The 10,169-nt window shown below is 43.6% G+C and overlaps 1 long non-coding RNA gene and 2 other non-coding genes across 3 annotated transcripts; 2 read left to right on the top strand and 1 right to left on the bottom strand.

The window, feature by feature from the left end:
* Window positions 1-2,800: 2,800 nt before the first annotated feature.
* Window positions 2,801-2,873, bottom strand: TRNAF-GAA (transfer RNA phenylalanine (anticodon GAA)). The gene has a single exon. It is a non-coding gene; the product is annotated as a tRNA-Phe (tRNA).
* A 3,445-nt stretch (window positions 2,874-6,318) lies between these two features.
* On the top strand, window positions 6,319-7,853 carry LOC133095058 (uncharacterized). The gene is made up of 2 exons (XR_009701542.1): window positions 6,319-6,459; window positions 7,605-7,853. It is a non-coding gene; the product is annotated as an uncharacterized LOC133095058 (long non-coding RNA).
* A 1,404-nt stretch (window positions 7,854-9,257) lies between these two features.
* Window positions 9,258-9,339, top strand: TRNAL-AAG (transfer RNA leucine (anticodon AAG)). Its single transcript has one exon. It is a non-coding gene; the product is annotated as a tRNA-Leu (tRNA).
* The last annotated feature ends 830 nt before the right edge of the window (window positions 9,340-10,169 follow it).

The raw sequence follows: 10,169 nt of genomic DNA on the forward strand, positions 1-10,169 counted from the left end.
TTAGTAGGCAGAAGGGAGCAGGAACAAGGAAGTTATACTAGGCAAAAAAGCTGGTTGGCTATTGCTAGGTTACTTTCCTTTAGGGGATGGCAGGAGTCTATCAGGCGGATAACCTAACTAGTAGTGCTGATCAGGTGATTCCTGATTGAATGGTTTTAGATTACATTTCTAGGGGGCAGAGGTCGTAGTTAGATCTAGGTTTGGTGACAATGAGGCTTAGCATAAATAACTCCATTTTGGGCCTGTCTTTCTTTTTTTTTTTTTAACACTACTGTATACTTTATCTTTAGGTTTTGCACACAGGGGAAGGATGGTGTAGTCAGTCCACACTGGAAGAAGCTCTTCTTAGTGACTTATTAACCTGGGGATTTCTCCACCCTGCAATCAGCCTTTCCCAAAACAGTAAGGCTGCACTGCATTTTGTAAATACTGCTGCATTATATTGCATTGCATGACAATTGTATAATCCAAGACAGATTTGCCACAGGTCTGAACTTCCAAGTTTTTTCAGGAACTTCTCACTCAAAAACCTGTACACAAATGTTCTTCCTGGATTGGACAAAAGACCTAAAGAGACATTTCACCAAAGCAGATATATGGATGGCAAATAAGCACATGAAAAGATTTTCAACATCATTAGCCACTGAGGAAATGCAAATTACAACCACAATGAGATGTCACTGTATACCTATCAGAATGGCTAAACTAAAACTAGTAACAATGCCAAATGTTGATGAGGCTATATACATTGCTGGTGGGAATGTAAAATGGTGCAGCCGCTCTGGGAAACACTTTGGCCGTTTCTTTAAAAACTAAACATGCAAGTACCATGCCACCCAGAAGTTGCACTCCTGGACATTTATCCCAGAGAAATGAAGACTGATGTTTACACAAAAACCTATCCTCAAATATTTATAGCAGATTTATTCATAATAGTAAAAAGCTGGAAACAACCCAAATGTCCTTTAATGGGGAATGTTCAAACTGTGTTAAATTCATACCACAAAATAGTATTCAGTAATAAAAAGGAATGAACTATTGAAGCACTCAACAACCTGGATGAATTTCCAAAGAATTACAGTGAGTGCAAAAAGCCAATCCCAATAGGTTACATACTATATATTTCCATTTATATAACATTGTTGAAATTACAAAATTATAGAAATGGACAACAGATTAGTGGTGGCCAGATGTTGGCGGGGGGCAGGAGGAAAGTGGGTGTGGCTATACAAGGGCAACATGAGGATCCTAGTCGTGATGGAAATGTTCTGTATCTTGACTTTATCAATATCAATACCCTGCTCCTGATATTACATTATAGTTTTGCAAGATGTCACCATTGGGGGCAACTCAGTAAAGGGTACATGAGATCTTTCTGTATTATTTCTTATAATTGCAGGTGAATCTACAATTATGTATAAGTTTAAAATTGAATTAAAAAAAGACAGAGGTCAGGACACTGAGACGTAGCCATTTCTAAAGAGTCCTTAGAAGTGGGGGAGAGGGAAGATGGAAACGGAACAGCTGGAGAGTACAGAGAAGAAAAGGTCCAAGGAAGATTGATTCATGAAGGATGAGTTGTCAATAGTTTGTGTCCTGCACAGAATTAAGTTTAGGACCAAAAAAAGAGACAAAGCATTAGAAACTTGGGAAGTTGATGGTAATGGTTTCCTAGGTTTGGAAGGCAGACCTCAGCTGACAAGCAACTGATGAGGCAAGGAAGTGGAGGAAAATACTGTTCCTGTAACAAGTTTGGTGGTGGTTGGAAGGAAAGACTCTGGGAAGAAGCACGAGGGCCAGACAGGAGGGCATGTGTTCTCTTTTTTGTTGTCTGAAGATGGACATGCAGGCATTCTGTAGTTTGAAGAGAGGCAGGTAAGAGGGAGAGAGATCAAAGACACGAGGGCAGAATGGAATTGGGAGAAGGGTCAAAAGCTCAGATGGCATATCTATTAGCCTTGGAAATGAGGGGAAATTTTCCTCTGAGTAGGAAGGAAGAGGTTGGGATATGTGAAGAACTACCAAATTAGGAGGTAGGGGAAAAGGGAGCTACAGGAATATCATGACTCTCTTCTCTCCCTCAAGGCTCAGGCTCAGTTTACCAGGCACCCCGCACGCCGCCCCACCACCACCCTTCCAGCCAGGAGCCACCTCTTCAATTCAACTCAGATGACTTCATTTTCCAGGAACCTTTCTTTCAGTCCTCCTGCCTTGCCTCTCTCTTTCTCTTCAGAGTTGCATAGGAGTCCACTTAATAAATATTTATTGAAGGAACATGACGTCGAGAATAAAATGCAGTTGGTATTCCTCATATTAAACTTCTCCTTTCCATATCTATCTGGATGACCTGTCTCCTTTGCATTAGAAGCTGGCAGAGAATAAGATTAGGGGGAAGGGAGATCATGAAGTAGAAATGAACAGGAGAAAGAGGAGTACTTTGGGGTCTCGACTTTGGCTTACGGTTGTTGGAATAATTCCATGGGAATGAAGAAGGGATAGGTTTGAAGAAAGAGGAACATAGCATAAGTGGAACAGAGCCCGAACCAAGAAAGCAGATACACACTAAATATTACAAAGAAGAAGGGAAAGTGGTTTTCCTTCTGCACGTTTGGATCTACCTCTTTTATTTTGTGAGATGTAGAAGCCCATCCCTAGGCTACTCTGACTGGAAGAATCGTTTTATTGCACAACCCTCTGTGTCTTCCTATATGAATTTGAGAAAAAAGTTGCTTCGTGTTTCGGTATATTCTTGTTTGCAGTCTGTTCACTCAGTATTTTAATGCAGCTCCGAAAAGAGACATGCAGAAACCCGGGATCGAACCAGGGCCCTTCAGATCTTCAGTCTAACGCTCTCCCAACTGAGCTATTTCGGCTCCGCCCACCAAGCCTTCAAATAATGTCTTATGACTTTATCCTCTGTCTTTTTATTCACTAAATATAAAGAATTTGATAAACATCATCATAAACACTTCGAGGAAACCAAAGATAAATTTAAAAACGGTTTTCATCTTCGAATGGCTCACCAATTTATGAGGAGAAAGATAAGAAGACAGTTACAAATTAATGTCATAAGAACTGCCGTAACGACTTAGTTAAATCTACAATTTATTCCTGAGTAAATCCACACGTCTGGAGCAGGGAAGGAGACTCTATGCAGCTACGTGGCCCCGATTACTCCTTCTTGGGCGTTGCCACATCTTCCCCTTGTCCAGATTTTATTGGTTGGTGCGTAACAGGAGGTTCATGTATAAAACGAATGTGATCTTGCATTGCCTCATGGAATATTCAGAAAAGGAGTGCCGCATTCGTACGTATGGAGCATTAGCTTTGTAGGCTTATTTTGAAAACTGTTTGTCATCTTCCCTGGTGGTCTAGTGGTTAGGATTCGGCGCTCTCACCGCCGCGGCCCGGGTTCGATTCCCGGTCAGGGAAAAGTTATTTTTTTTTCCAAGGGGGAAAAGCTCTTTTTTTCACCTACTCGGCTATCGCGAAACCAAGGGGGAAACTTGTAAATAAGACTAAAAGTTGAAGTGTATACTAAAAGTTGAAGTGTATATAAGTTAACTTTTAATTTTCATATGAGGCATTTTCTGCCTAGAAACTCTGCAACGTTTTTGATATTCCAACCGCAAAATGATAAATGATGTAAATTTCAGTTATTTACAAAGTTTTGTTAATGAGCACGTTACCTGACATTGACCAAAAAGCTCGCCACTATCCTGAATGCTTCAAAATTTTAATTTATTCAGTTGGATGGTCCAGTGAGCAGGAAATTTTGGAGGCAACCGATTAGCTTTAGGAGTTGGTTGAGAGTAGCATAACACTTTGTAAAGAGAGTTACGAATGAAGGTGAGAGGGAAGAAATCGGGAAGTTATTTCCTGGAAGTTTGCCTTGGCTGGTTGTGGTCGAGTTTTTGAATTCCCGAGAGCGGCTGGAATTGTGAAACGCACTCTCTCCGGCGGGTTTTCTAGTTTCACTGATCCAGCTGGGAGAAGAGTAATCGGCCTAGAAATACTGACACGGTAACTTAATCTTGGATCAAGGCGGTCTCCGGACTGCCTGATCTCCCCAGCGCCTCCACCTGTTTTCCGCTATGAATTTACAATTTGTCTGGGATTTCCTAAGAGAGGAAATAGGGGGAGGCCATATTATTAAAGGAAAACTGCTGTCAAAAGACTAAGAAACAGGCAAACGATGTATTCAGCATCTCTGAACGGGCACCTGAGAAATTTACTGACAGCTACTTGAGAAAAAGCAGATTCTGTTATCCTTCTGACTTTTGACAAGGTTTGATGCCTTTGTGCTAATTGGCTCCTGTCTGACAGTATTGGGGCACGAATCTTTGTTAGTTTGTCTAAATAGCAGCCACAGAAGTATTGCTTATTATTTCCTTCTCATTTCTTATAAAAGTTCAATGCACATATGAACTCTCCACAAGCTTCCAAACAAAGATCATGGTGACCCTGATCTTACTCTACCAACAGATGGGGACACGATGTTTTTATGATCATGTTAAATGAAGCAGTAATACTCGTTTTCTAACTAATTGCACATTCCCTGCTCTCCCCCAACCCCCATATATAAATTCACAAATTCCAAAACCTCTTTGAGATGGGACACTCCTTTGTCATCTTGCCAATACTCTCCTTGAGTTAATACACTTTGACGCCTATGTAAGATCAATTTGTCTGAGAAATTTTGTTTTGCCATGAGTATAAAAGTAGTATAGTTTGTCAAATTTCTGTATATACTGAAGCTGTTCTGTTTCTTTCTGCTTAGTGTTTCACAGGAAATCAACCCCATAGGGCTGATGGCAATCACTCCTGAACAACATCCTCTTTTAATGATGTCGTATTTTGTCTCCTCTGTATGCAGCAAGAATCCTTTGCTTCATTTTTTTTTATATGTCTGTTTTTAGGGAGGAGTCTGGGTAGAACCCCTGAATGTGTTTAATGGTTTTCTAAATTTTAAAACTTTCCTACATAAACCTAGTTGGATTAGAGACAAAGGACTCTTCTTCGAAAGTGATGTGACTTCTTTTTTTTATTCTTCTGTTATGAGCTATTACTTATTCTCCCTGGGTGGGGGGGAAAATCTCTAATCTGTATTTTAGCACAGTAGGTTCTGTGCTCATGAGACTGCTACCTAATTACTTGTCAACTCAGAGAGAAAATGGCAAAAATATAACAAAACCAAAATCCACATAAGTACAAGAGGAAGGAGGGAGAACTTGAATGACTATAAGAAAAAGGATAACAGTTGGGGGTCAGTAAATCAATCTTAAGGGCCAAGGTAGGTTTGCACTACACTAGTCCCTATGGAAGATGAAAAATGAGCAAGACATGCTCCTATCTCTTAACATCCCTAAACCCCAGTTTTCCCATCTGTAAAAAGGGAATAAAAAATCTACTGCATAGATTTGCTATGGGGAGTAATGCGCAAAAAGTGCTCAGCCATACTATTATCCTAATCCATATGATTTTATTATTATTATTTTTACTACATTTGTGGTGCTTAGGATGAGTGGAGGAGACAGATAGATATTGTGAACAAGTTTTCCATTGGGCAGAAAGAGTAATCTGCTAAGAAAACAAAGTGTGGAAAATCACGGTGGTGTGTGCGTGTGTGTGTGTGTGTGAGAGAGAGAGAGACAGACAGACAGACAGAGAGAGAGAGAAAGAGAGGGAGAGAGATTCGGAGGCAGGGTGGAGAACTGACTTATTTGAAGTGGGCTTTGAAGAATGAGCAAGATTTCTGTGAGGGAATGAGGAGGAGACCGGCATTCCAGGACAAGGGATCAGGGGAAGCAAAGCGCGGAATTGTGAAAACTCCTGAATCATTCAGGACTTTGAAATCCGAACTCTTTGAATTCTGAACTAAAATTTGGAAAATCTCTGCTACTGATGGGATGGCATAAGTTTGCAATGTCAAGCTTTCTGGCCATACCCAGTGAAGCTAGAATCACACTTCTGTATATGTTCCGATGGCAATTGCTGACAAATCCACCTCCTAAAGGTTCATAGTTGCTTCCCAGAAATTTTCTCAAGTCGGTCGGTCCTGAGGAACTAATTTTAAAAGCTTTACAATCAATTTAGTCTCTAAAGAGAAGATCATCAGAGTTCCCTGTTCGACTTCCAGGAACCTGTGAGGGTGGTTCCAAATCTCACTCCTACCCAACTGTCGGCCTGAAGCTGTGGGTTCCCCAAGACTGAACTAGAACCAGCGAGAGAGGCAGTCCTCCCCGCTTCCTAGAGAGTACACACTGAGCTGACAGTTGGATAGAGGGTACTAGAAAGTGCCTCTCCAGGGACCAGGAAGAGGGATATATTTGTATACCATTTAAATTCTTTGTTCTGTGTGGCGTAGGCCTTTAGTCCTTGCAGGGACTGCCTCCTGAGGAGCACGGTTGGGCTCATTATTTCTCGGAATGTTAGACTCATAGATCCGGAAACGGTCAGGTAGCGGCAGCTGACGGGGGCCTCCCCACCATCCCCCGGACTGGACCGTGGGGGTTTTGGGAGAAGCCCTCCTCTGCTTTTCATTCTCCTTCTCCTCTTTCTCCTTTCTTCCACTTTTCACCCCTGGCTCCTTCAGGAATCTGTGTCTTCCCTCCGGGAGCGGGCCTGTGGGGTGGGGAAGGGGTTGCAGGTGCAATCCCGACCCCGGCCCCCCTCCACCCAAACTTTTCCTTGTTACGCTTCTCGCCAGGCTTGTCTCACTCCAGCCCCCAGCCCCACGGCATTCCTCCGCGTATTCGTAAATTCCTCCAAGCAGGCCTTTCCAGATCTACACTAAGTCAGCTCCTTCAACCAAGTGTGAACCCAGCCCTCCTTCATTCACAACACTGAGTTGTAATAACTAGATGAATGTTTGCCTTCCCTGGTAGCTCTGAGGGTGAGGACAGCAATGGTCAAGTGTTTCTGCTGAATACCCAGTGCACAGCTTAGTGCCCAGGTACCCAGTAGGCACTTGGTCAATACTTGTTGAACGAATGAGTGGACTCCTGATGCCCACTCCTTGATATAGTCACTTTATCTCAATTTATTTCTTCATTTTTCTGTTTCCCCCCTCTTAGTTTACCATGTAGGAATGTGAGCACTAGAAAGAGAAAATTGGTCTCTGAATTGATGCCTTCGATGGATCAAGATGACGCGGATGAAGCATTGAACCAGTTAGCGCCTAGCGGGAGGGTACCATTCTGTGTCTCTGAGGGTTAAAGTTGTCACAAAGTGGTCAGTTTCCATCAAAGTCTGTCCATCTTGCCCTCAGAGATCCAGAACTGGTGGGAGTACATGGTGCTCATAGTGGGGAGGAGACTACTGCTGTTGTGAGGGACTGAGAGAGAGGACCAGGGAGAGGGCTCAGAATGACACAGCAGGTGCGAAAAGAGGCTCCTAGCTTGGGATATATGGAGAAACTGGGGAAAGTGAGGCTTTAGCAAGCGTAGGGGTAACTATGTTGCTTCTACTCTCTTGAGAATCCTTTTTCTTAGTGATTTTCCTAAGGTAATCTCCTTAGGAAATAACACTGGTAATTGCTAAAGTATTGCAGCTACGGATAATGAGATACTACTAAATCAATTTTTTACTTTTTATTTTCTTAGAAAGAGAAGGCCGTTGAAGACAAAGCAGAGAGAGATTCGTAGATGCCTACTTTGAAGATTGGAGAGATGTGGCCACAAACCAAGGAATGCCAGCAGCCACCTGAAGCTGAAAGAGTCAAGGAACCGGATTTTCCCCTAGAGTCTCCAGAGGAAGGTTGGCTCTGAGGACACTTTGATTTGGGAGGTGATACAGATTGGACTTCTGGCCTCCAGAATTGTGAGAGAATAAATTTCTGTTGTTTCAAGTCACACAGTTTGCGCTAATTTGTTACAGTAGGCACAGGAAATGAACGCCCATGCACTATGCAATAAACTCCATATGAGCAACTCTAAGTATAGGAATTTGTAAGAAAGCCTAGTTTTCATTGGAATAGTGGATAAATACACTGTCAGCATTGACTTTCTTGGAGATGAATGCCAAAACAAACAGAAACTCCAGCGTTAGCTAACTTTCTCTATCGAGATATTATTTTTGACATAATCTGCACAATGTGTTCTTGTTTTATGACACCCTTGTCTGAGCCAAAACTTTTAGGTCAGGGAGACCCACGCCCCACCGTCTGCCCTAAGAAGAGAAATGCAGACAGCAACTTTATCAATGTATTGCATTATATTGTGACAGCAACCATGTATATATATTTTGCCATTTTAAATGAGTTGGTTTAATTCCAGGTGGGACAGAATTCAGGATAGAACAAAGACTTAAGAACACACTTTGGCAGGATTCTGGGCTGGGTTTATGCAGATCTCATAGCTAAGGCAGAAATGGCTGAGAAGAACTAAAGACAAGATGAGCCACTGTATGATTTTTTTTTTTTTTTACAAAAGTTTATTCTTAAATGTACAGTAGGTTCCAAGACAACGCTTCATTCTAGCTATAGGTGGCAACAGATGTTATGGCAGGGAATCCAGACGTTTAAACAGGAATGGAATTAAGGATCATCATAGCCTCAGACAGAAGGAACAGCTTACTTTCTGCCAGACTTCTTAATTCCACCTGTGGCCAGGGGGCCTTTCCCCGCGGCTTCCGCTTTTAGCTCCTCGAGTTTCTTCTGCTCCTCGTCTTGTTTCTGCTTGAATGCCTCATCTTCCTCGTCCACCTCCTTAGCTTGCTTCTTGGGCTGCTTCAGGGGCTTCTTCTTGCCACCTTCGCGTCCCACCGCAACTATATTTTTAAATGATTCGAATCTTGGCGTTTCAAAATGAACCGCCCAACGCCTTTGGTCCTGGGGGCACTTCCGCAGAGACCGGGGTCCTCCTGAGGACTGCGCTCTCTGCTCCTTTCGTCGGGTTGCCTTTCTTTCCTAGAGTCCCCTCGGGAGGAGCCCAAACCACTCCCGGACTCACTCAGCTGTGTCGCGGCTCGGGCTGGACATCCCCATGCACGGCGGACCTTAAACCCACCCGGGCCCCGCGGCCCAAAGGGGCGGGAGTCTCGGATGCCCTGGTTTCCTCCCGCCCTACTCCCAGCTGTGGGGAAGCAGGGTGCCAGGGGTCAGGATGGGTGGTGGCTGAACACCAGGCAGAAGTTCTATGGTAGTATTAGCGGGAAGAACGCCGGAAAAGAGTCCCGGGTGGGAAACGTGTGTGGGAGTCGGAAGGGGAGGAATTTCACTCTAAGGGAAAACGTGGAAAGGAAAACAAGCCGGAAGTGGTAGCGTGGCCGAGCGGTCTAAGGCGCTGGATTAAGGCTCCAGTCTCTTCGGGGGCGTGGGTTCGAATCCCACCGCTGCCAAGTACTTTTCTTTCTTAAAACTTCCTGGTATTAGACGTCCTTTCTTCACGCCCAATGTGGACAGTTCTAACAAACTACAAAGTCGGTCGCTATCTTCCCCTCTTTTGACTTCTGTTTACCCAGGGGCCATAGATAACTGCCCTAGAACAATGCTCAACCGAAAATAACCGCTCAAAAATAACCGCTCAAAAATAAACCGCTCTATTTGAGCGGCCAGTATATTCTAGGCACAATTCTAGGCCCTGCGGATGCAGCAATCAAGTAACACGAACAAAAAGTGCTTTTATGCATACAGTCTTTATTACAAACAAATGAATAGATGTCAGATTCCCGGGAAAGCCCTTGTAATTCAATACATATCCTGCCAGTGCCTCCGAAGGAATAATTTATGTTCAAAATAATCACTGTTCTTCCTCCAGCCTCTCTCAGCGCACTTTGTGTTTGGAACCCTAGTTATTCAGACCTGAGAAGAGGCTCTGGAAAGCGCCAGCGCCTCGTCCCGCAACTGCCGGACACATCGCACCAGCGCTAGATGCCTTCGCCCCTCTGGGCGCTTTCGAGTTCAGCTGCATCCAACACCTCTGTGACTTGGGGTGGGCGCTCTCTTTGCTCTGAGCAGATCCTCGTGTCTCTTTCTCATCCTCCAGGACTTAGCTTGGAAATTGTTTCCGCCCTATCTCCCTCTCTCCCTCCTGCCAGCTCCAAGTTCCTTGCCTTCATGGAACTTAAAGCGTAGTGGGGTTCATGTAATAGATAAGTTATTGCCCAAATATGGTTGAGTCTCTACCAAAAAAAAAAAAAGTTCTCTATGTGAGGACTTTGAATGAAGT

Source organism: Eubalaena glacialis, chromosome 7, assembly GCF_028564815.1.
Source record: "Eubalaena glacialis isolate mEubGla1 chromosome 7, mEubGla1.1.hap2.+ XY, whole genome shotgun sequence".
In the NCBI taxonomy this organism is placed as follows: Eukaryota; Metazoa; Chordata; class Mammalia; order Artiodactyla; family Balaenidae; genus Eubalaena; species Eubalaena glacialis.